The sequence below is a fragment of the Lissotriton helveticus genome, chromosome 2_2, assembly GCF_964261635.1.
Source record: "Lissotriton helveticus chromosome 2_2, aLisHel1.1, whole genome shotgun sequence".
NCBI lineage: Eukaryota > Metazoa > Chordata > Amphibia > Caudata > Salamandridae > Lissotriton > Lissotriton helveticus.
Genome location: NC_136060.1, coordinates 41,221,445 through 41,248,473, shown reverse-complemented (window position 1 = coordinate 41,248,473; position 27,029 = coordinate 41,221,445). Strand labels below are relative to the sequence as shown.

Genomic DNA, 27,029 nt, shown 5'->3' with positions numbered 1-27,029 from the left:
ACCAGGAGGTCTGAATCAGGAAGAGGAACTGTCCGTGCATTTAAAAGAATAACTGCTTTCATTTTCTGTATTCCAATTTGTAGTTCTGTGCCAAAGATGTAAGAAATGCTTAAACAATTAGGATACTATTGATTTCAGCAGGGTCAGGTGATCCTGTATTTTAATTTTTGTTTTTCTTCTCTCTTTTTTATTTTACAGGAGGAAAGGAAGGGGCGCAAGTCACCAGCACTCACCATACATGGGCTTCCTTCCCTTTTTCTCTTCTCCTTCATGAACACTGGGACACATTTTTAAGACATCACGGCTAACTAGAGTGTGACTATGGTAACATTTTATGCACTGGACTCAGTATCATGTCCACATAATGTTGAGTGAGGATGTTTGTGACCACTTGGTAACACCATGAGGACTCTCTCGAGTAAACCTGCCTATGCTGATCTGACCCCATGATTTTAACCATGCACGGCGAATAGTTTTGAGGCACTTGCCAAAACCTAGGGGACAGATATTTTGACACTTGTCTTTTAAGTTTGGATAGGTGCCTCTCCCCCATGGAGAACACCTATAATACACTGGCATCCGATGCACATGCACCGGCAGGGACGACATTGGAGGCCTGTGTACTTGCAATGTCAAGGTAACTTTATTGACTATTGCTGGCGCCGCGGCTCACGCATTTTGCATGAGTGGTTCTAGATTCGGAATGGCGGACTTGAACATCACATAAGCCGCAAGGGCAGTACTTAAAGGACAATAAGATCCATTATGAGGTCTCGATGGTTGTACTTTTATTTTATTGATGAACTGACATCTCATACACCTATTACAACATTACCAATGTGATATTTGTTTTGATCAATAACCTGTATATATATCTTTTGATATTACGATGTATATCAATATGAACGGTTAATAGTGCCCATCATGTGTTTAGCATTTTACTTGGCTAAACTCACGGAGACAGAGCCACTGTGTATTTACTTTGTGCCAGTTCAACATGTCCGCTATGAGGGGTAGTCCTATTTTGATGTTCACCATTTACACACTATTTATGTTGTGCCGTGATGTTTGCACTTTTCACGTGATCTAGCCACGCAAGAAGTGAAACGCGTTGTGATTAAACAACGGACACCCTGACGAGTACGAGTTTGTCTTTTCTGAGAGCGCGCTAAACTAAGGCTTTGTTGTGAAAGATTGATAGCCGGTCTACTGCGCCGGCGTGCACGCCACTTTCCGAGGGTCCTGTGGAGTCTCGAAGTAGTCCTTTCTGGTGGATATCTATCTATCTATCTATCTATATATGACATGGTCAGTGACATCACTGATGACATCACTGATGACATCTCAAATGACATCACTGATGACATCATCCAGTGAATGTGGTTTGCTTCAATATTTAAATAATTATTATATATACATAGCAATCTGCCTTGAAGTCTGAGTTGATGTATACGTGTCTGAATGGAGGATTTAGTAGCAGAGTGAACGACTATCTAAGTGACTTATTTAAAGTGTCTCACTAAATATATGAGATTGTGATTAAACTTTGTGAATAACTGTATCACTCTATCTCTTGAAATGTAAAGTACTACATAAGTTGGTTACTAGCTATGTGAAAGTGTATATTAGTTATGAATTAGTTAAGTGAGTATTTGTATATGATAGTGAATGAATGTGTGTGTGGTTGGGTGGGAGGTGTATGACTGTCCAAAGATGTCTAAATAGTTGATTTAGTAGGTATATGAGGTTAAGACTGTATGTGGAAACAGTTGTTTGTATGAGTGAATCTCTTTAGAGGTGTGATGATGAGTAAATATATTTCTCAATGATACATGTCCAACAATCTAGAAATACAAAAGGCAGTGTATGTGACAGTTGTTGTATATAAATAAGTATACCTAAGACTCAGTGATTGTATGAGTGAATGTATGGATTACTGTATTCTTGTAATAGTGATTTTATAACACACTAAGTATGAGTTACTATCTACATGAATAAATAAAGTGGTCTTTGTGTAAGTGTGTAGCTTAGTAAATATAAGTATGATCAATTGTGTGCATAAGTGAGTAGGATGACTGCATAAGTGGATATGATGTGAGCTGGTGTGTAATGTTGATGTAGGTGTATACGTATATTTAATAGTGTTGTATTGATCTTTGTTAGCATGTATAAGTGAATCTATAGGTAACTGTTTAGATGTGTGTGTGTAGATCTAGGAATCACTAAGTGGCTTTTTAGAAACTTGTATTGGTGTATCAATGCTTTCAAGTATGGTACTTCATATTTTATAATGAGTGTTAAAAAAGTTATACTAGTGAATGATTGTCACGTGGATGTTGTCATCAGTGATGTCATCAGTGATGTCATTTGAGATGTCATCAGTGATGTCACTGACCATGTCATGAATGACGTAATATGTGACATCATCAGCAGTGGATTGCGGTGCATGAGTTATAGTTATACAACAGGGGAATTTCAATGGTGTTGTACAAGTGAAATGTCCAACTAACTATAACACCCCTGAAACCTGTGGTTTTTTCAGTGAATTTCTGAGGTTTTTTAAATGCTAATTCCTAACTATAACATGTCTGAAACCTATGGTTTTTTCAGTAAATTTGAAAGGTTTTTAAATGCTAATTCCTAACTATAACATGTCTGAAACCTATGGATTTTTCAATGAATTTTAAAGGTTTTGTAAATGACAATTTTTAAATATATTTATTCTTATATTTATTTTTTAATACTGATTTACTATTTTTTTAAACTATTTATTTTTAGATATTTTATTTTTTAAATTACATTACATTGTGTGGCCCCCTTTCCTTTTACTTTTTTTGGGTCCTAGGGACCTCATCCCCTAGAGCCTGACCCGCAAATCTAACTTTATTTTTTTATAGGAAGGGGATTCCTATAGAAATAAACACAAATTACTTGTAAGCATGCTTAGAACTACTTTTCAGGGTCAGTGTGGGGCTAAAAGATGCAGCACCGGGTTCTCTCCTGTTAACAGGTGAGTAAATTGGAATTTGATGTTTGGATGACTTTAGGTGAATATTTTACAGTTCCAAAACTCCACACTTAGAAGAATTTGCAAGTGAAACCACTCAATGTTAGTCTATGAAAGAAAATTCACTTAGCAGGTAAATAGTTTTATCGTTACCTTTTCTTACTCAGGGGTGGATCCTGGATCCAGCACTTGTGCATCTCCTCTAAACAGTTAAAAGAATACAAATGACCAAAGACGCGCGAAAGCCCATGTTTCTTTTTTTTTAATATCGCTAGAATGCGCGGATCATACGCGCACCCTGCGATTTTACCAAACAAAAGTTAAAATTGGGGCTCTGGGGGTCCTTGTGGGACCCCCTGAGCAGACCTAGAGCATCAGGGTGTGTTTATCCTCCCCCTTTTCACGTTTTAAACACACATTTCACACGCTCCTTCAGCCTCCTTTCTACTGAGTCATAAAATGTCTGCCAACAGTTTCTAGTTTTCAATGTTGACAACCACTTATGAGCCAATTAGCATTCAGCGCGTGATCGAAAGGGTACCCTTAAGGTACGATGACAATAAGCGGAGTATCCATATTCAATTTGTTTATGGGAAGGGGGCAGCAGGGCCCCCCTCACGAGGCCAATTCCGGGCACTGGGGTCCCCATCCCCCGGGGTATTGCAAATTATATATTTTTATTTTATGGAGGAGAGCTACATAGCCTCTGTCCTGAAGCCACTTCAAGGTCCCGGGACCCAATTCCCCAAAAACAGCCATTTTTAAAAATGTATTTTGGCCTTTACCGTTGAGGACCGTGGGAGGGTCTCCAATTCCCCCACCGTCCGGCTGGCTCCCCGCCTCCTGCAGGAGTGGGTGTTCAAACGACATCTGTGTATTTACCCCCTAGGAGTTGTCTTCACTTTGCGCATGCATGTTTGTGGTAGCATATGCATGTTAATGTTACGCATGCGCACAATACGTCCCACCGTCTGGCTAAGTACCCCTAACGTATTTCATTTTATTTGCGTTGCTCACTTACAACATGCCCAATCACAGCTCTCACACCCAGTGACATCATGCTCAACCAATCATCATTCTGCAAAGCATTTATAACCTGCCAACCTTCTCGAACTTTTACTATTCTGCAGTCACAGCCATTGATACTATTCGTATCCACTTCTTCGTAGGTGAGCACTTTTTTAAGAGTAATTAAATTAATTAATCGGAACGATCTTTAAATACCACGTAAATACACATTTTTGTTCGATTTGACAATGTTGTTTTTAAGCACACTTTCCTGCTTTTTTATATCGTTAAAGTTGACTTCGTAACTTTTGTTTCTGTGCAAATCCCTTAATCCTGCTGCGTTTCTTTAATTTGCCAAGCGCCATGTGACCGTTCCCGCACCAGTGTGCTGTGTGCTGGTGAACTTAATGCGATGTAGTTTTTCTCGTGTAAGTAGTGCATCACGTGCCCCATGCTTTGCAAAAGTAGTGTTTTCTGCAATAGTGTATTTTAGTACAATTTCGAGGTCTTATATATTGAATAACTTATCTTGGTAGCCGTTGTTTCTAGGCAAATTACCTAATCCTGCCGCATTTCATTTTGTTAGTAGTGTGCCACATGCTGCTTCCTCCCCATGTACAGCACATGTAATCGATTGACCAATGTCGTATTTTAGCACGCTCTCCATGTTTTTTAATAACTGTAAACTTGATTTCTTATTGTTTGTTCTGTGCAAATCACTTAATCCTTCCACGTTTCTTTAATTTGCCAAGTGCCACGTGGCCGTTCTGCAGCAGTGTACTACGTGCTGTTCAAGGTAATGCGATGTAGCTTTTCTCATGTGAGTAGTGCGCCACGTGCCCCATGCATTGCAAAAGTAAAAGGTTTCGGCGATAGTGTATTTTAGCATGGTTTCCAGTTTTTATACCTCAAATATCTTGCCTTGGTAAGCGAAGTTTCTGGGCAAATCACTTAATCCTGCCACCTTTAATTTTTTAAGTAATGCGCCACATGCTGCTTCCTCCCCATGCACAGCCCATGTAATCGATTGACCCATGTCGTATTTTACCACGCTCTCCGTGTTTTTTAATAACATTAAACTTGATTTCTTATCGTTTGTTCTGTGCAAATCACTTAAACCTGCCGTTTCTTTAATTTGCCAAGCGCCACGTGGCCGTTCTCGCAGCAGTGTGCTATGTGCTGTTCAAGTTAATGCAATGTAGTTTTTCTCGTGTAAGTAGTGCGTCACGTGCCCCCTGCATTGCAAAAGTAAAAGTTTTGAGCAATAGTGTATTTTAGCACGGGTTCCAGCTTTTATACCTCTAATATCTTGCCTTGGTAGGCGATGTTTCTGGGCAAATCACTTAATCCTGCCGCCTTTAACTTTTTAAGTAGTGCGCCACGTGCTGCTTCCTCCCCATGCACTGAACATGTCATCGATTGACCAATGTTGTCATTTAGCACGCTCTCCATGTTTTTTATAACTTTAAACTTGATTTCTTATCATTTCTTCTTTGCAAATCACTTAATCCTGCCTCGTTTCTTTAATTTGCCAAGCGCCACGTGGCCGTTCCCGCAGCAGTGTGCTACGTGCTGTTCAAGTTAATGCAATGTAGTTTTTCTCGTGTAATGCACATGTAATTGATTGGCCAATATTGTATTTTAGCACGCTCTCCATGTTTTTTAATAACTGTAAACTTGATTTCTTATCGTTTGTTCTGTGCAAATCACTTGGGGCTAGATGTAGGTAATTCCGATTTACCTACACTTAAATACCGAATTTTACCGATTCGGTATTTAAGAGTAGGTAAATAGGAAGGAGGCAGATGTAGGTAATTTTAAATTCAGAATGACCGAATCTGTAACATTCGGTATTTACCGATTCTGTAAATACAGAATCGGTATTTCCCATTGATTCCTATGGGCTTTGAAGGCCATAGGAATCAATGGGAAATACTGATTCTGTATTTACAGAATCGGTAAATACCGAATCCTGCAAGGGTGCAGGGGGTGTCACTTTGACACCCTCTAGCACCCCAAGTACTGGCTTGTATTACATGTGGCACACATACATGCCCTAAGGGCATGTCTGTGTGTCACATTGCACAGGTGTGCATGCACAGATGTGCATGCACACCTGAATTCGGTATTTTACCACACAATAGGATTGTGTGGTAAAATACCGACTCTTAAGGGCCTGTGGCACTGTAAACTGTTCCACCTACATTTGGAATTACAGAATCGGTATATTTACCGATTCGGTAATTTTACCGAATCGGTAAATATACCGATTCTGTAATTTTCAGCCCCCTACATCTGAAAACCCCAATACCGGTCGGAAACGGCCGAAATTGGCTGTGTCTGACCGGTATTAGGGCTCCTACATCTGGCCCTTAATCCTTCCACGTTTCTTTAATTTGCCAAGCGCCATGTGGTCGTTCTCGCAGCAGTGTGCTACGTGCTGTTCAAGTTAATGCAATGTAGCTTTTCTCATGTGAGTAGTGTGTCACGTGCCCCATGCATTGCAAAAGTAAAAGTTTTAGACAATAGTGTATTTTAGCATGGTTTCCAGCTTTTATACCTCAAATATCTTGCCTTGGTAGGCGAAGTTTCTGGGCAATTCACTTAATCCTGCCACCTTTAATTTTTTAAGTAGTGCGCCACATGCTGCTTCCTCCCCATGCACAGCACATGTAATCGATTGACCCATGTCGTATTTTAGCACACTCTCCATGTTTTTAATAACATTAAACTTGATTTCTTATCGTTTGTTCTGTGCAAATCACTTAATCCTGCCATGTTTCTTTAATTTGCCAAGCACCACGTGGCCGTTCTCGCAGCAGTGTGGTATGTGCTGTTCAAGTTAATGCGATGTAGTTTTTCTCGTGTAAGTAGTGCATCACGTGCCCCATGCATTGCAAAAGTAAAGGTTTTCGGCAATAGTGTATTTTAGCACGGGTTCCAGCTTTTATACCTCAAATATCTTGCCTTGGTAGGCGATGTTTCTGGGCAAATCACTTAATCCTGCCATCTTTAAGTTTTTTAAGTAGTGCACCACGTGCTGCTTCCTCCCCATGCACTGAACATGTAATCGATAGACCAATGTTGTATTTTAGCACGCTCTCCATTTTTTTTATAACATTAAACTTGATTTCTTATCCTTTTTTCTGTGCAAATCACTTAATCCTGCCACATTTCTTTAATTTGCCAAGCGCCACATGGCCGTTCCCGCAGCAGTGTGCTACGTGCTGTTCAAGTTAATGCGATGTAGTTTTTCTCGTGTAATGCACATGTAATTGATTGGCCAATATTGTATTTTAGTACGCTCTCCATGTTTTTTAATAACGTTAAACTTGATTTGCCCCCTGTTCTAGCTCATTATACAGATGTCTCAAACATGGGACGTATTGGTCGCCACAAACTGTTTATTCCTGCCCATGAACTATCCCAGGTTGTGGTCAACAACTCAACACACCAGATCCACTGACTACTCTCCATATGCTATCAGCCGAAAATTGCAATGGACTTAATGGAGTTATCAGGTTTGACTTCAACATTTCATGATAGAAAAGCATTCTGAGATGAGCATTTATGTATTTCATGTGTTCGCAGACAGATAACTACAATTGTGGTGTTTTTTGCATGCTGGTAAAGATACTTCCAAAAACATTAATTTATTGAAGATACATTACTTTATGTTATTTTATGTCAATAACTGTTTTCGTTAGAATAGTTGTAAATAGGAAAGAGGGCTCTTAGGGATGACACTTATGAACGCCTACCGAGCGCGTACATAGTGCCCCTCGAAAGCATATTGGTATTCGCATATGATTTTGTCTAACCACTAGTATGGTCCTAACGCGGTTGGTTTGAAACCTCTGATGATTGCTTTTCAACCCCAATCCTATTTAGAACAATTGTTTTTATGTACATTAAAATTAAGCTTGGACATATGTACAACATATACATTTTTGACTCTTTTTTCATTTTGCAGAAGGTTACAGCTAATTGCCGAGATTGAAGAAAGTATATCCTCCTATTCTAGCTCATTACACCGATGTCTCAAATATGGCATGAACTAGTTGTGAGAAGCCCAAAAAAATAACACATTTTTAACGGATAACGTTAAGGTAACTACTGTCAATATGACTAGTCGACGAAGTTAAAAAGTAACGGATATAAGTACTTGAGGGGTTTTTGTTGGCAGATAATCTCCAATTCACACTTGTAAGGATGGGTCTGATACAGGGTGGATCTCTGTATAACTAATGGATGATTAGGTATTAGGATGGCATACAGAGCTCCCAACCTTCTTACTTTTTCTCTTAACGGGTTCCAAATTGGGGACAAATATTAGCCTGTGCAGTAGAGGTTGACGGTGTTGCTCCACTGGTACTTGAGCCTTCTCATGAAGGAGGAGGGGCCTCATTCAATCTCCTTAACTCTTCCCTTGCAAAGTTGACTGGATGCTTGATCTGCAAGTGCTTCCGCATACTTGCAGTTCCACATCAGTACATTTTATTGGGGTTTCCTCTTGAAAGCAGTCTTGCATATGCGGCAAGTAACTTTTCTTGCATTCACCTTTTTTAAGACTTGTGGAAATTAAGTTCAAAACATTCATTTTGGTGGACCAAAGTATGCATGTACAATGGCCAGTGGAAGCGTTTTGAGAATGGGTACACCCAAGATCAAGTGAAGAGATTTGATTGGTAAGGCATAGCAAAGGAGGTGGCAACAAAGGGGAGAAAGGTCCATGGGTGGTGGAGGCTGAGTTTGTAAATTTGCTCCATCTATAACTTTCTCTCTCTCACAGTTTTAATGTTGTTTTCTCTATCTTTCTCTCTCTCTCTCTCACTCTCTCTCACATCGTTTCTCTTTCTCTTTTAAAGTTATGGACGCTGCTGTCAACTCTGATGTGTAGAACCAAAGCTCAGTTGAAGTTGTGTACTCTGTTGGTCACAGTGTTTACACAAAGTAAGCAGAACGGCCTAGATATACAATACCTCCAATTAAATGTATTAGAAATAAAAGAGGTTATTTACAAACCCCTTGCTCCACTTTTGCGTCACTTTCAACATAAGAAAAGCTACACAAAAGTGGTGCAAGAGTCTTGTAAATAAGCCCTAAAGAATATTGTCCTGCATAATGACTTGATCTCTCACCTAATTCTGTCTCATCTCTGAATCATTTTAAAGACCTGTTGATCTGTAATGTAAATATGACGCAGTAGGCAATTCTATACAGACACCGCTTGAACGCAAGCCTATAAGACAAGTGAAATGTATTAGGCACAATACACATGTAAAAAAAAAGTAAATATTGTCAAGTGTTACTTTGACTTGTAATGTTTCACCTCATTTAGTCACATCGATTTAATTTTAAACACTAATTTTCTTTTTTGTTTTGCAGATTACCTACTGCACTTCTATTGGAGTCCTTATAACATGTTGTTTATTATATTGTTTGTTAAAGTTATGGTTGTAGTTATTTATTGTATTGTTATCTTTTAGTTATGTTTTCAGTTAATTATTGTTTTAATAAAAGTTAATACAAAAAAAGTATATACGTCTTTTTTTTGTGGGGTAGCAGTCCCCAATAGAAATTATATTTACAATTTGAAGTATAATTCTGAGGCTAACTCTTTGCCAGATCTTTACCAGAGTCTATTGCTACAACTAACGGTTCCTATGGAAAAGTTTTAAAACTACAACACCATTAGCAACATAGTGTGGTGAACCTCTAACCTCTTTGCTCACTTAAGTGTTCCATGAACTGTTACTATAGTAACAGGCAGTAAGCAGTTTGGCAGTGGGGTTGAAAGGTACTGGCTGTACAGAAACCGTTATAATTACCCAGGATCCTCTGCATGACAGAAAGGAAGGCAAAGTAAAACAGAACACTGTGTACCAGATTACAACCCCCTTGCACCACTTTTGCATCCAACCCCCCCCTACAAAATTAGAAGTGTGTGGGCCTCAACGACTCCCCTCAAGTCCCGGGAACCCCCAACCCCAGGAATTTGTATATTATGGGAGGCACACTATGTGGCCCTCCGCCTGATGCCCTCGAGGGCCCTGGGGAACGCCACACCCGACGGCCGGCTCATGCAGTGTCCTACCCCCGGGACATTGCTGTTTGCTTTGACAGGGCGGGACTCCCACGACTACCGCCCTCCTATAGCAAACTTAGTTTGCATTTTGAAAGACAGAGCAGTGAAATCTGTTCTCACTTTGAAAATCCAAAGCAGATTGCATTTACACATACAAATTACCATCTCCCCATGCGAAAAAGCAATGCCGGCTCCCGAAGAATGCAAAAGTTCATCACACAATGTTGCTAAATAAAACAGCAAGTGTGCTTGACTTCTCAAATTTACCAGCTTATCCTACGTACTGTTATTTTCAATCACGTTCTGATAACCAATAAGAATCATGCTTTTAAAGAACAGAAACATGCACCCTAGTTTTCAGTGTAGAATGTTGTCAATCATCCAATCATTTCTTTTCTGTATTTCAAAACTGCATCTTATCCACCATTTTAGAAAAATCTTAGATTTCAAACTGCCATTTCATTTACAGAGACCATATGAGTGCATCGAGACCTTCTTTCAAGATGCTTAGACTGTGAATTGTGGGACACAACTATATTTTCTTGAGCCAGAGAGACTATAGAATAGGGTCCATTTACCGCAACAATCTGCGTTTCAATATGCATGGCATCTATAAGAGAGATAATGTACATTTTACAGATGAAGGGAACTGAGTCTTCCTCATGAACTTTAGACTCTGCATCGGTACTTACTTGTAGGTGCTAAAATCTCTCAATAAACAGAAGGCTCTTTTTAGAGCCACCCAAGATTTAAACACATAAGCTTGATGTATATCTCAAAAATATATGCTTTAGTTTTTTTCGGCGGTGAAATGCGCGGATCCTACACGCACCCGCAACTTTTAAAAAATATATATATATTCCTACTTTTTTGCCCTACAGGTCCTTATGTGACTCCCTGAGCAGGCCTAGGGGGTCAGGGTGTGTCTACCCTGCCTCTGTCCACGTTTTGCACACATATTTCACAGACTTCTTCACCCTCGCTTCTACCGAAGCACAAAATGGCTGCCAACAGTTCCTTGTTTCGAATGTTTACAACCGCTTGACAACCAATTAGAATTGATCCTGTTTTTTTGTACCTGGGGTTTTATTCACGCTTCCACGCTCTTGCAGAGACGCTGCTCTGAACCCCACCGGGACTGGCGCTCCAGCCACAGCTGGACTACCACCCCCAGCATTCCGCTCGCGGCAAGCACGCCGCTGACGCAGCAACCACGCGCCAGGAGGCGCTTAAAGGGCTGTTTGAATCCTCGTCCCGCGGGATGCGCGCAGGATGTCCCGGGAGATGCCCGGGACAAGGTCGGGCCGTCTGTGGCCATCAGAGGCCGTAGGAGGCTGGACTGGGCCACCCCCCTTGGTTACCGCAACTACAAATGATTACAGACCTTCATTGGGTACGCTAACATATGCACTATAATCTGCTGACACTAGGTGCTAATGTGTTGCTTGACTAGCATTAAGGGTGTGTACTCTACTGTTTATATAGCTTAGTTATTGCAATAGAAGGTCTGTGACAGTTACGATTGAAAACCAAAGAATAGGAATATTTTGTATCTGGTTTGAGAACAGGGAATATCCCTTCCAATATAGACCAAACATAGCACACCAACATGAGCAAGCAAAAAAGTATAGCAGGGACTCTGGACAACTTTATTTTAAGAGCTGAATCCATCATAACTCATGAAATTGCTCTTGCCGAAAGAAGATTATCCCTTGATACATCGAAACTCCCTACATATAAAGAATCTGTCCAATTGAATTCTCCCGTCTTATGGGAAATGCCGACGAGTAATTGCATTGTATCAATTTCCCCTATTTCAGGAAGTCCTGTAGCAAACCATACCTCAAATGTTAATGTACAGACTGAGGTGGAAGTGCCATCAACCTCATCTATAGCCACAAGGCTTCGAGGGTTAAGACAGGGAGGTACAGTGAAGAGTAAAACAAAGACCACATTACAAGGGAAAAGGAACACCAATAAGAATGGGCAAATAGGAATGTCTAATAAAGGTCAAACAGAGTTGGTAGAGCGCATGGGGCCTACAAATAGATCCTTTGGAACACAAACTGAAACTGAAATTGATAACTCCTCATACCCTAGGAAATCAGACAGTATGGTTGATACTTTAGAATATATTGTTGCAGATATTTTTAAGACCACCTTAGCCACTGTCCAGTCCCAAATAAATGATTCCTTGGGTACTAGAATGAAGGATTTAGATGACAACATTGTTGACATTAATCAGGCTATACATAATCTCGATATTTTGTTCAAGAAGGGGAGAGATAATATCGAAGAAGGGGCTAAATTACTCTTAGAGTATAGAAAAAGTAATGACAAATGTAAGAGTGTGAGCCCTGATGGAAATACATCAGTTCAATCTAGATCAGACCCCATAAACAATATTGACCGTGGAAGGAAGAGTACTGCCATCAAGAATAGGAGAATCTCAATCTAATACATCTCGCCCAAGTGAGAGACGGGTTGTCCAAACCATAAAGAGATCAGTTTATTCTGACACTAGTAATACAAGGGTTCCAGCAACGAGCATAAAAGAAATCGACTTGATCCCCAATTGTGATAATTTACATCTACCCCCAGCTGCATGCCAGTATGTTTTAATACTAACTGGCATGCCGACTCTAAGGAAGGATCAAACTGAAACATGGTTAACCCTTAAGAATAAGGTCGTAGACTGGCTCCAAAGGTATAAAACATTTAGTCCATACAAAATGAGCGAATTTATAATGGTGCTTAGGGTAGGGGGGGGGTTGGAGCCCACATGAAAAACATTGAAGGCAACTGTGTTGTTGTAAACTTTAGACGTCCCCATATTATTCGTAACCTTCTAAGAACCCATGAAGAGACCTCGATACAGCAAACCAACATCCATGCGCTCCCACTGGGGTACTTTTATAGACCGGATGGGGAAGAAATACGTAGGAACTGTGATAACTCCTTCCCCCTATTAACATCAAACAGGTTTATGTAACTATCTTCCCTGGAGGCAGCCGATTGACTGAATCCTCTAATAGCCTGGGGAGAAAGAACAGAGAGGAAGGGGTAAAAGTGAGCGTAGATATTGTATCACAGATTAATGTGTTCGACAGTACAGGAGGCAGTTGAGGGCGAGGATGGGCTAGTGATTGAAAATATTGTACAGAATGAGGACCTTGTAAATGTAAATGTAAATGTCAAGGTATTTGTAGAGCGCACTGCCACCAAGCGGTTTCCTGTCGCTATTACTCATACCGCTGTGGAACCCTTCCTGGCTTTCCCTGTGAAGTGTCCACTCCTGGGCACCCCCAGGGTGAAGCCAGGCATCCTAGCGCTGTTGGGGCCGGTGTGTAGGTTAAGCAAGCTATTGCCCAGAGTTGCAGCGTGGGGCCCATGATTAGAATCGGCACCGAGGCGAGAATTATCAGGTCTGAGGTAATTGAGCCCAAGACCCGCCGAGGCAGGAATTGAACCCTGGTCCAGGCCAAAACTCTGCATCAGGGTCTGCCGCTCTAACCATTGAGCCACACTCCTCCACCTTGAAGTGGCTCTGTTAGTAAGTGATACCCTATTAGATGAACATCTCATAGCTAGGAGTGGTAATAACTCACTAGGATTAAAGTTTATATCCTGGAATATAGCAGGGCTTAGGAAAAATATTAGCAACCCAGAATGGAACGAGTATATCGAAACAAGTGATATTTGCCTTATGCAGGAAACGTGGGTGTTAGATACCCCGCACAGAGTGGGGTATAGAACGTTCAATGTTGACGCAGTCCCTTCCGTAAGAGGTAGGCCTTCGGGGGGCTTGTAATATGGGTAAAAGTAATCCTTGAGATTACAATAACAGTATTAAATATTACTTTATTGGATATACTCGGTTTAAGAATCGATACGAAGGACGCAAGGGTGCTATATTTATTTAATGTGTATAACAGACCAGGCCCCCTATCAAAAGAGTCACCGATAATAGAAAAGCTGGACTCATTCCTAAACCATCTGGATGAGAAACCAAGCATAATATTAGGTGGAGACTTGAATTGTAATTATGAGCCAATTTTAGGGCTAGGGGATATTTTCGAGGATGAAGATAGTGTTAATAATATCCCTATGTTATATAACATTAATCCAGTCCCCTGTACGGTACTAGCAGTTCAAATCATGAGGTTAACAGCAACTCATGGTTTGAGAGCATGTAATGAAGATTACCTTCGGACCCATTAAAAGCTCCTACCTTTTGTAGGAATAATTGCCAAAGTAAAATAGATTTTGTCATGGTCTCTCTCGACATCTGGTCCTACGTAAAAGTCCTTGAGATTATGCCTAGGATTGAGAGCGACCATCTCCCACTTCAACTGTCAGTTTCTAGTAGCTTACTTCCCAGTACATCTAAGAATAATGAAGTAGTTAACAAGGCAAATGCTAGCGATGATGTCATATTAGCCAGCAATAACCACCGCTCATTAAAATGGGCCCATATCTTGGAACATGAGGAAGCGCTGGCAGAAATGTATTGGTTATTGGCTGATACTTTTGTAGAGCACCTAAATATTCAACTTGAAGGGAGTACATTTGTAGATCTACATAATGGCTTCTTTAATTCATTAATACCACTCCTAACTAGAATGCCAAAAAAAGTGACCCAAAACTCAAAAAATATGTCGAATAAGAAACCCTGGTATGACAAGGATTGCCGCAATGGCAAGGCCAGGCTACTACAAGCAATTAAAATAAAGGATTCTACTGAGATCAAGGAGGCTAGAAGAGACTACAAGAAAATACAAGAGAAATCGAGGACAAATTGGGATGAGGAAAGTTGGTCAGACTTAATCATGGCTGCTAAGAATAAGGACCAAGTGGGGTTTTGGAGATTGGTGGCGAAAGGGAACCACATGGGAGCAGTGGTTAGGGATGTTTTTCTGGACGAAACGACTTGGGTCCAACACTTCACCCAGTTATACAGGGCGCCAGAAAACATTGTGGTTCTGAACAAAGACATAATACTGTTAAATCCGGGTGCAATTAAACTGGAGTTTGAACTGGAAGAAACCGTCCTAGCTATTAATGCAGTTAAAAGTGGGAAGGCAACCGGACTTGACAAAGTTCCGGGTGATCTATACAAGCACGAAATCCATGTGTGGGCACCTTACATTAATTATCTATGCAATGCCCTAGCAGCTGGTGCAGATCTGCCGGATAGCTGGAGAGGGGCGGAAATGGTATTAATTTTTAAGAAGGGAGATAGGAATGATCCAGGGAACTATCGCCCCATTAGTTTAATGGACATTTTACAAAAAATTTATGCAAGGCACATTTTAGCTCGTATTAATATATGGATAGAGGAAAATGCAGTCCTCACGATGTTTCAAGCAGGTTTTAGACCTAGAATAAGCACTGTTGATCAGGTTTTTAGATTTTGTTGCCTATGCTGGAAATATGTTAGCATAAAGAAAGGACATTTGTATGTTGCATTTATAGATCTTAGGGCTGCTTTTGATCACATACCACGCAAATTATTATGGGAGTGATTACATGCTCAGGGGCTTCCTGATTGTCTTCTGCAACAGATCATAAGGTTGCATGAAAATAACTTTGCCAAAGTCAGATGGGGCCCAAACGGTGAATTAATAAAAGCAATCCCAATTAAGAGGGGAGTACGCCAGGGATGTGTGCTGGCCCCCACATTATTTTCATTGTTTGTTAATGATATCCCATCATACTTGGAGGGCTGTAATAATGATGCACCTAAATTGAATGGATATAAGGTTCCTGCCCTTTTATTCGCAGACAACACTATTTTGATATCTCAAACGCCCAGAGGTCTGCAAACCATTTTAAAATCATTTCAAACATATTGCAACAGGAAGGGCCTTGAAATTAATACTAATAAGACAAAATACATGGCCATAAATTCCCATAAAACTTTCGGGGGGAATTTGTCCTTAAACAACGAAAAAATAGAACCTATGCAGAATTTTACATACCTAGGAGTCTCACTGGATTCAAAACTACTGTGGAAAACTCATGTAGAAAAAGTAGAATGTTACTAAAACAGAACACACTCCCAATTATGAAAAATCACGGGAAGAGCCTCAGTAAGGCTGTTTCGCCGGCACTTGAGGTCTTTAAGTTCAAGGCCCAGTCCGCTGCATTATATGGGGGGAAAATATGGGGGCCTACGTGTAAGAATGTTTTCAGAAACAGTGAAAACAAATTTTACAGGGCTTTGCTGAGATTGCCGATAAACACACCATTAATTCCTGTAATGCTAGACTTAAACATGAAACGCACGGACCATAATGCTATCTTGGGACCATTATCATTATAGGTGAGACTCTGGTGTACACCAGAGCTAGTTGACTATAAAAATGGCATCCAAGAAATTATGAGAATAGACTGTAACATCGCAAACGTTTGGTTAAAACACGTGCGCACATGGTTAAAAAGAATTTGCTTGGTACAGTTTCGGGAAGAGCCTTCAATACTGACCCAAAACTCGAATAAATTATTGAAAACTGGATTTTGGTCATATATTGATTGCAGTATGTTAAACGATCAAACAGGTGGAACCTTGACAAGTAATTTCCTTGTATTCAAAGATTGTTCCTATTTTGAACAGTTTTTAGACGAGGTTCAACCGCCTTTGGCTAAATCATTATACATGAAATTTAGGAATGAAACCCTGAAAACTAATAAGACTATAGCAAAGAGGACAAGTACCTGTAAAGAAAATACCAGTGAATTATGTACCTTGTGCCCAAGTAATTCAAATGAAGATGAGTCCCACATTCTCTTCTTCTGCCCATTTTTTGACGCAGTTAGGAAAAGATGGATTAAACCTGTTTGTGGCATCTTAGGCGTGCGCTCGTATAAAGAAGCAAAAAGGATCCTCAAGGCCAACACCAGGCAGGTGATAGTTTTTGGTGTCAGTAGATTCCTACTAGCTGCGTGTTTTTTACGTAACAAAGTAGGTCTGAAGCTTTCAAGATATTAGTAAATCTTCATAATGTAATTGGTTATAAAATGCTGCTGCTACTTGTGTTCATATATTTTTAGTTCTCATCGTGTTATTGCCATTTGGGAATTGATGATGAGATGGACCTAAGCAATGTTTTTTAAAGTGTCTTTTATATTTAGATGCCTTTTTAGTCTATTTAAAATAATGTTTTTAATGTTACGATTTCCAACCTGTATCCGTGTTATCTGTAAGATATGGATAGCTCAATTTTTAATTCACTAGATGGATTTTGTTGTAATTGTTGGTTTTATGCATCTTGTATGGCTCCAATGAGCTGAAATAAAGATTATAAATGATATGAAATGATATTAGAATTGAGCGCGTGATCGGGACGGTGCGCTTATGCTACGATGCCAATCCTCGCACAATCTGCGGATCCACCGCGCCCATAGATATATAAATGATCTTAACCATAATTTTCTCAGAAACTACCAAACATATTGACACCATATAAGCAAAAGGCACAAGTCGGAACTGAGGACTACCTCTCTGCCAAATTTGGTGTAATTCCGTTCAGCCGTACGGGCTGTAGCCGTGTCTAAAGGTCCAAACTTTCAGGGAAGGAGCGGAACTGCCCTGGCCAAAAGTTTGGAAACTTTCAAGAAGATTCATCAATCGACGCCAAAGTTATTCCAAATAGAATGTTGCGGTTTTCCTATAGATAATAGGTCCTAACTATAACTACAGTAGGTAATATATATATATTCTCCAGTGACATAAACAATAACAATTTGAATCTTAAATTCACTTGTACGGCCAGCAAAGAAAAAATCACCTTTTTAGACATTGAGGTTTTCCATGAGGGAGGGAAAATACAGACCTGCACCCACAGAAAAGAGACTGCAGGGAACACCATCTTGCACTCAACAAGCTTCCACCCCACAAGCCTTAAAGAAAGCATCCCCTATGCCGAATGCATAAGGATGAAGAGAAATTGCAGCCTACAGAAAGACCTCCATCTCTGCACAGACAACCTCTGTGCCAGACTCAAGGAAAGAGGGTACAGCTCGACTACCCTAAACAAAGCAAGACTTAAAAGTGACCATCTAGACAGGTCGGCCTTACTCCAAAAAAAGCCCAAAGCCACATGTGATATCAAAACAACTGTCATCAACAATATGCCCAGACTGATTACAGGATACAACATGCACCATAAGAACATTAGAAAAATCCTGTACAGACACTGGCCACTGATCAAAAATGACACAGTCATTGGACAGAGTTGTGCCAAACTCCCACAGTTGACCTTTAGAAGAGCAACATCAATGAGCCAAGAATTGGTCAATTATGCACCATCTGCTCCGATCAAAAAGATCTGGTTACATTCCCAACCTGGTTTCTACAAGTGCACTAAGTGCAAAGCCTTCCAACATGGGGTCAACACGAAATCGGTCGCATTCCCATTTAGGAAATCCCCTTTCAAAATCAGACAACACTACACTTGCAAAACAGACTTCGCAGTGTACGTGCTCAAATGCTCCTGCAATTTAATCTATGTGGGGAGCACCATCCACCCAGCCCATGTGAGGATCCTCCAACACCTTAGGGCAATTGCCAATGACGATCCAGCATACCCTGTGGCTCGTCACATCAATGCTCACCACAGCGGTAAAAGTGAGGAACTCACTTATTTTGTGTTGGACAGTGTAGCACCAAACATAAGGGGAGGGAACAGACTACAAAAACTGAGACGACTTGAATCCAAATACATCATTGAGCTCAACAGTTAGATCCCCTTTGGGCTCAATTCTGATGAAGCACTTAGTGTACATCTATGACATGCTATATGTCTATAATGTAAACATCCCTACTCACTGTTCCAGATTTAAACCCAACTACTGACTAAACATCTAGTTTCACCATCCTAGGACCTGTTCCTTTTTAACTCACTTAGTGTACTCATTATTACTTTTATTTATTTATTTTCCACCTTTATCACACACTCACCACTAATTATGACAACCATGTAGCTCCATACATGCTCGGTAGCCACCATGACTTCCTAGTTTCCCCCCCCTTCAACCAAGCAACACATGTCTGTCCCGCAATTAGTGACACCCGCTACATCCAGCAGAGTCATCATTTTCATATCGTGATAATTCTAGGCATCTCGCCATTGAGACGTGAGCCAAAGCCCACTTGGGCAGGACTCCAATTTGCCGATTATCACCACCTTAAACCTTTACGCATCGCGTATTAATAAACCTTGAGGTCACCCACAAATCATTGACTAACACCACAAACCAAACTACACTCATTGCGCACAGTGACTCCTTCTACATGTGCACTTGCACGTTATCACAGTCTGTACCGGGAAACAACTAAATGGCGGTCTATGAACAGGGAGATTGCACTGACAAGCCCTGGAGTTCATCAATCTCACAGCCTGGCACACGGTGCCCTCGCGGCCCCACAAACACGAAGAATATGAGGGGCAGCTTACATACAGAGCTCAATTACATTCCCTCAGGACACCGAGGATAATGTGCCCCTGTAGGTCGTAAGGACATTTAAATCAAATAGGCCTGCACGCTTGACACTCACCTTCAAACGCGCTGGAGCAGGGATGCACCAAAACACGTCATGCAGGGACCGTGATTAGGATAAATGAAGTTACAGACTACTGAGTGGCCACAAACATATACACTTGGAGTTAGGAACTCTTCCATGTCTAAACCGGCATGGAAAAGACAGCAGTCATTTAGTTGATTTAGATTAACCATTTTCAGATAATATGTTTTAAATGATTTCACTTTGAAATGTATACACACTGACATGAACCACTAATTGTAAAGAATTATTTACAATGTTTTACGAAGTTTATGTTTGATGTGTCACAATGACTTGCATGTTTTACAGCGCTATTAACTCTTCTATGTTTACAGTGAAACACCTAATTATGTAAAATGGTTGTTCCAACACCTATCAAACATGCACTAGTATAAATAAGGCTCACTACTTGGTGTAAAGCAGATGAAGTGAACAAGGCGGACTTGTCCGCCGAAACGCGTCTGATCGTATGTATTGGTGAATAAAACCTTTGATTTGACCCACGGAGTCGGTGCCTGTTCTTCTGAAGCCTAAGTCAGGATTGGGAAAATATATATATATATATATATATATATATATATAGTATAGCACCTTAGAGGTAAGGGCAACGCAAACCCTTGACAGAGTACAGCAGTTGTGCATGGTTCCAGGCGAGGTCCAGATCCACTCCCCGATTGGGACGCCACTTCCTCTATTCACGCAACAGACGTGCTGAGACACGGAAATACACGGCGTCCAAATGACAGACACAGTCGGGTGAGAGCTCAAATTGAGTAAGTACGCCGCGTCGTTCTGCCGAACCGCGGTTATTTGATAATAACTGACGGTTGTGCTGTGTTACTGCATATCTGATTTTTTGGAGCACACTGTCTCAGTTTTTGGTAACGACACACTTATACCATCACTAGGACCAGCTATCTGCTTATCTCGGTCCGTGAGAATCACGAAGCCCCCATAATGTGGGTAAGTGCTAACATGATTACTAACACATGTGTGGAGTGTATGTCTGTATGTGTTACTGGATATATGAGATGCATGTAAAAACTGTAGAAATACACTTAGATTATCATTTCTGGAGCTGCAATTGAGATTATTTATGCTGACAAGTACTGTCTTCTACCATCCATCCTAATCATGAGTTGATGTTAGAAACACTAAGTATATAGCCACTCTAAGGGCATGTCACATGATACAACCTGGTCACTGATGACGTCCGGTATGAGTGGCACTGAGTGGGGTACCCCTCCACACTGGTCCTGGCATGCAGCACTTCGGAAAAACACTCACAGTTATATTCATATTATATATAACCTTGTCCTCTTGTGATTTTGCCCCACAGATGGAGCCTGGCAACGCAATGCAGAGACACTTTTTTTAAATGACACACACAAGGAGAAGCTACTCTTCCCTCGCTATACGGATAGGATAGGGACTCCCCATCCTTAAAACTTCCCCACTCATAGAAAGGGGGTTCTTTTTGTCTAGCCCTGAAGAAAGTCCTGGACCTTTACGGCCCTATTTCGGACTGAAACATGTCGGCACTAGGGTCTTAGGACCATAATAATCCAAAAGAAGACCCGTTTTTAGAATTTTAGTGATCCAGCCAGACCCAAGAATAAAGGGATACCAGGGGTCTGACTGTTTTTTTAATCTTTAAGCCCCCCTTCCTTCATCTTCTCTAAGAGCTACCCAACACTGTGGTTGAGCCCACCCCGACCTATAGGAGTCGGGGTGACCCGATGATGAAGCATGACACCACTAGGGTGTGTGAGGGTAACTAAATAAACAAATGGACATGATTAGCATGATCCTTCTACTTTAAAAGAGCATTTGTACTATTTCTACCTCATGCTACGAATTGACACCACCAGACATCTGGTCTTGTCATTGGAGTATTTTGTGGTAACACATGGTTCCAGGCGGCCTGATGGGGAGGATGTAGGAAGCTGGGAATATAGGAGTGTAGTGAATGATACTGCCAGGATTCTGTTCCAATGTGAATAGACAGGTGCTCCTTTCGGCTGATTTAAGGCATGATTGTCAACTCCTCATCATGCCACTCACTCTTACAATGCTAGTAAAGTATAACAGTGCTGCCCTGTAACTAAATGTGTTCTTTTCTGTGGCTTTATCTCTTTATGGAGCTCATATCCCCAATCTCCCGGATGTGCAGTATGCAAAGGGTGACAGATTTGACTCGTCAAACGGGGGTGGAGAAGCCAAGTTCATAGTTTGGAAAGCATGAATAGTTCAACATTTTATGGTTTGAGGTTTAGGATTATGAAACAAGGGATAGGCTTATCTGATTGAAAAAGTACAATGTTGTGCATGTAAAAAAAATTGTTTGTTCAGAGGACCACCAATTGTTTTTAATGCTCTTTTTTCAGCACCCAGGGGTAAGAGGGCATCAACTGTTGCGGTTACCAGTACCACCATCACCTTGGTGGGTGTTACCACCACCACCCCTACCACTGTGGCCATGGACAATGGTTCTACTGTCCCCTATAAGTCATTTAATCCCTACTACTAAAATAATGACATTTTGTATACTTTTTTTTCTATGTTGGTTTGTTTGTTATCTCTGCATTTCCCTGTGTTGTTCTATATAAGTTTCCTGTTTCCACAGCTGACTTTTTCCTGTCTGTACCTTTCCTCTGCTATTTATTCTTAAGCTTCCCCTTACCCCTCTTTTTCAATTACATGTCTAGTTGTTGTTGTGTAGTTCAAAGAGGGGAAAAGATTCTTCGTACCGTAAAGAGAATCAGACACCCAGGACCAAGTAGCACTCCAGTCACCAAACATGTTTGTTGTTTTCTTGATCATCATCAAACAAACAGTTGAAAAGTACAGGGGCAGAGACAGAATAGTAACCTAGCCTTACGGATGTATGACGTTACAGTGCAGGCTATTACAACGCCTGCCTTTACAACGCGGTTTTTACATAGCAATCCATTACAACGCATAGTGCTTCTGGGAGTTGGATAGTGAATAGTTTAATTTACTATTCCAATTCCAGTCCCCGTGGACACTAGGGAAGGTGTTGGATAGTAAATTAAACTTAGTCCCTTTCCTAGAGCGCCCCCCCAGCACAATGCGTTGTAATGGTTTGCGTTACAATGACCGCGTTGTAATGGTAGTGCGTTGTAAAAGTTTTGTTGTAAAGGTTGTTTAACTAGCCTTACTTTATGCTCATCCCTTATTCTTATTTCCTCCTAATTGCTATTCCTCCATAAGAAGAAAAGGTTTTTTTTTGGTTGACACAATAACTACCTGGTGTTTAAAATGTTTTCAAGCAATAAATAAGACACACTTCCCAAATCAATGACTTTCGATAGACAAAAAAGATAGTGATAGATAGCTATCCTAACTGTAATGAGGAATTTTTGTTGTATATTTTGCAAATAAATACTTAGGTGGCTATCTGGTATCTAAAATGGGTTCATTATGTTTTTCACCAGGGGCAGAGACTGCCATCAGCAGCAGTGCTGTCACAGCCAGGATGTGGTTTAAGGTGCAGGCGACAACCAAGGAAGAGGGAGGTGTCCCAGTGGTGGAAGGGACAAGTGGTAAGTCACCTTGCTTTCTTATTGACAATGTACTTTACGGGTTAAGTGAGGTAGATATTCTTATCCTGCCCATTGCTTCCAGAGTCCAGTCCCTGCTCTTTCAATCTCACCACCTAAAACTGCAGCTCGGTGTAATCTCTGGTGCTGCTGCTGCAGTGAGTGCAGGCAGTGATTGAATTCATGTGTGTCTGCTGCAGCACAACGGGCCTGCAATGCATAAACTACAAACCGAAGTCAAGGTGTGTTTCACAGTGCACACTCAGTTGCCTACTAGAGCTTCACTTCATCATTCTGTCTTTCTGTCCCAGCCTACGTAAAACAGTAAATTTTAACTCAGCATATGAGGTCTGTGCCACATTTCTCTGCTCAAGTGAAGTTATCTTCCATTATGGATTGATGGTTCCATTATTATTTCTCCCATCAATCAATGTGATTTTGAAGTTCATCTTCATATTGATTGATGGGAGGAAAACTATTTGAACTGTCCATGATCATTTATTGATACCCAACCAACCATTCCATAGCTAAACCTCTACCTAGGCCAATCTCTATAACTTACCTTCCTGTGGACAAATGTTCCAACTGCCAAGTGAAGATATTTCTTGAGAATAATCTGTGTTGGAGGTCTGAGTGTAATGTGGGACTAAGGGTCTGATTTAGATTTAGTCAGATGGGATACTTTGTGACGAATATGCATTGTCTACAATAATACAGTGGATGGGATATTTTTTATGCACCAAATGTGTCCCATCTGCCAGACTATCAGCCTAAGCCTTAGGCTACTGCCTAAATTTGGCCTTCGGGTAATAGATTAGATTAGTGGAGAAGTGTGGCTCAATGGTTAGAGCAGGCAGACCTTGATGCAGAGCTCTGGCCAGGGACCAGGGTTTGATTCCCGCCTCGGCGGGTCTCCGGCATATTAATTCCCCTGACTGGATATTATCGCCTCAGTGCCTGTTCTGATCATGGGTCCCACGCTGCAACTCTTGGCAATGGCTTGCTTAGTCTCCACAACGGCCCCAAAAGCGCTGGGATGCCTGGCTGCACCTGGGGGGTGCCCAGGAGTGGACATTTCCCAGGAAAGCCAGGAAGGGTTCCTAAGCGGTATGCGGACAGCGCCGGGACACCTCTGGTGGAGGTAGCTGTGCGCTTTACAAATTCTGACATTTTATTTTATTTTATTAGAGGAGGGAGTGGGAGAAGAGCAGGGCCATTGTAATTATTAAGTTCACATATCATGCTACAGCGGGGCTGTCCCAAAAACACACTGGAGTGGAGAGTTACTAGAACCCGCCAGCATGGCTCTATTATATTGCAAAGTCAAATATTAATTGTGCAGCTCACATACTTATATGCCTTGCACATTAATGGCAGGTAAGGTAATCCAAATTTCTTAACACACAAAGTGTGTGTTCTGTTTCACTATGAAATGTAATCCTTTGGATAAATGATGTTTTCTTTTCTTTCTTTTGTTTATATGTTGGTGTTCTGGATTAATATTTTCCTTGCAGTCGGTGCTTATGATTGATGATTACCTAGCTATGAAATGATGCATGGGTGGGAAAGACTTGGCCCAGGTTGTGTGTGACTGACTAGTACCACCACTGGTATCATAAATGATCACACACAAATAAAATACAAATGGCCCTAGGGGAACTGCAATGTTCTACTATTGTACTATGCCACTATTAACAGTATATACAAGTGTTTGAGGTGAGCAACATTATATTTAGTTTTTTGTATTTTGTTCTCTTACTTTCTTGATATAGATACTCCTGTTGGTGGGTCTGGCAACAGGCACCACCACCCACCAACATGGCAGGAGATAGCTGTCCGGTTGAGGCAGCAAAGGTTGGAGCCAGTGGCTGCCAAATATCACCAACTGATGGCACTGGAAGTGGAGGAGTAGGAGGTGGAGGCCCAGCAACAACTATGGACCTCAGGCCGTCAACCAGGCCTGCCTCCAAATAGGCCACATCACTGCTGCTGCCTGCAGCTGGGATCCTCTGCCACCCATACCGCCCGTCCCTCTCCTCCTCAGATCAGATCACACACTGCCTCCTCCACCGCACCGTCCGACGGCTAACACACCTGACACGTGAAATGGAATTGCTGCTGCAAGGGTAGCAGAAACTAGCCAGCAAAGTTGATGCCCTCAAGGCCGTTTTTTATTGATTTTGTGTTTTGGTGGGAGGGCATGTTGTGGGTAGAGAGGGTGGGGGCACAAAGTTGGGGAAACGGTTTATTTATTTCCATTGGACGTTTGGACTTTGTAGTTTGGACTTACTTATTGGGACATTTTCAAGACGGTGTGTGTCTGTTGCGGGTGGAGAAGGTGCATTGGGTTCTCCTGAAAATTTATAAATGGGTTTTACTTTTTTATCATCATTCATTATCTGTCTTTCTGTTGCCAGTTGGCATAGTATTATTTATTTGAGCATTGTTGGGTGTACTGCTGTTACCCCTTGCCAAAACAACATACCTCTTTCCAGTCTACAGAGCTGAGTAGGCCTCGGAATCATCATCATGTTGGTTTCCCTTTGAAGTCAATAACTTCCTTCTTCTGGCTGTTGAGGTAGTCCTGCCCTGAGTCCTTCCATCCTCCTTCTGACTAGCAAATCAGTCCAACTCCATCCCAACCCGAGTGAGTTAGACCTGTAGTCACTGCTGTTGCAGAATAAGAAGAGAAACAGAATTTGAGCATTTTGTGTAGATTTCTGTTTGATAACTAAAGTAAATGATCTGGTCTTTGAAGAACCAGAAAACAGGAGTGGACCCTGCAAATAAATCTTGCTAAGTGTGAAAAGGTCAATCACTTTCAGGAAAATGATAATTTATCAGTCCCCAAAACATTGCCAATCAGCACATTCAAGTGTACCAATTAGTTGAACACTCCCCCCACTGTCTGCCACCACATGAATCACCAATCATCACTCACTCTATAATATTTCACTTATTGGTGCAATAGTTAATTTTTCCAATCCAAGCCCAAGGTACACAATTTTATCTACTGTTTGATGTAAGCAAGCAACATATTGGAATTTGGTAGTCTTGCAAATCAAGTGAGCTTTGCTGGGGCAGCCCTACTAGTGGATAATAAAAGAAGGGTAGGCATGGGACATAGCCAGGCATTGTCTCCAATGTCCTTGAAGGAATGGGGAGGATTCTTCATTGTACAGTGGTCCAACTCCAACACGGTCATACATGTGTCTAAAAATGGTGGGCTGCATAAGTCTGACATAAACAAAGTAAATAATGTTCCTCTGGCTATATTCATTTTTTGGGGGGGCAAAGCACTAAGCAGTTTGACGGTAATTAATTAAAAGGTTCTATTGTTGCCTGCTCAGTCAGGAAGTGGTTTGTCCTCAAACTCAGGTGGTTTACTCAGACGTTGATCAGCTAACACTCCAGATTCTGACCAATCGCCCTCATCTTCCTCCTCATCCTGTGGTCTTAAAGTAACAGTGTAATTGTGTGGTATGACGTATTGGTTTATTTTCATCATGCTCATCAATCTTTCAACTTTTTGAGGTGAGAGCCTGGTCCTTCTCACTTTAACAACTGCAACAGCTGCACTGAACACACGTTCAGCAGATACACTGGCTATCAGACAATACTTTATTGCCATCCTGCTGATTTTTGGCCATTGGCGCATCTTCCCATAAAATAGCCCAAAGGGTTTTCATCCACAAAGATCTTTTTGGGTCATCCAGATAGTCCTTGAACAACCCCTGAATGGTCATTGGTGCTGCCACTTGCTTGGCCTCTTTTACCTATACCTCTGCACTTGACATA

At 41.2% G+C, this 27,029-nt stretch overlaps 1 long non-coding RNA gene across 1 annotated transcript; it reads left to right on the top strand.

Moving 5' to 3' along the window:
• On the top strand, positions 1–26,494 carry LOC144821263 (uncharacterized). Its single transcript, XR_013608316.1, has 3 exons — positions 1–324; positions 23,127–23,234; positions 25,004–26,494. It is a non-coding gene; the product is annotated as an uncharacterized LOC144821263 (long non-coding RNA).
• The last annotated feature ends 535 nt before the right edge of the window (positions 26,495–27,029 follow it).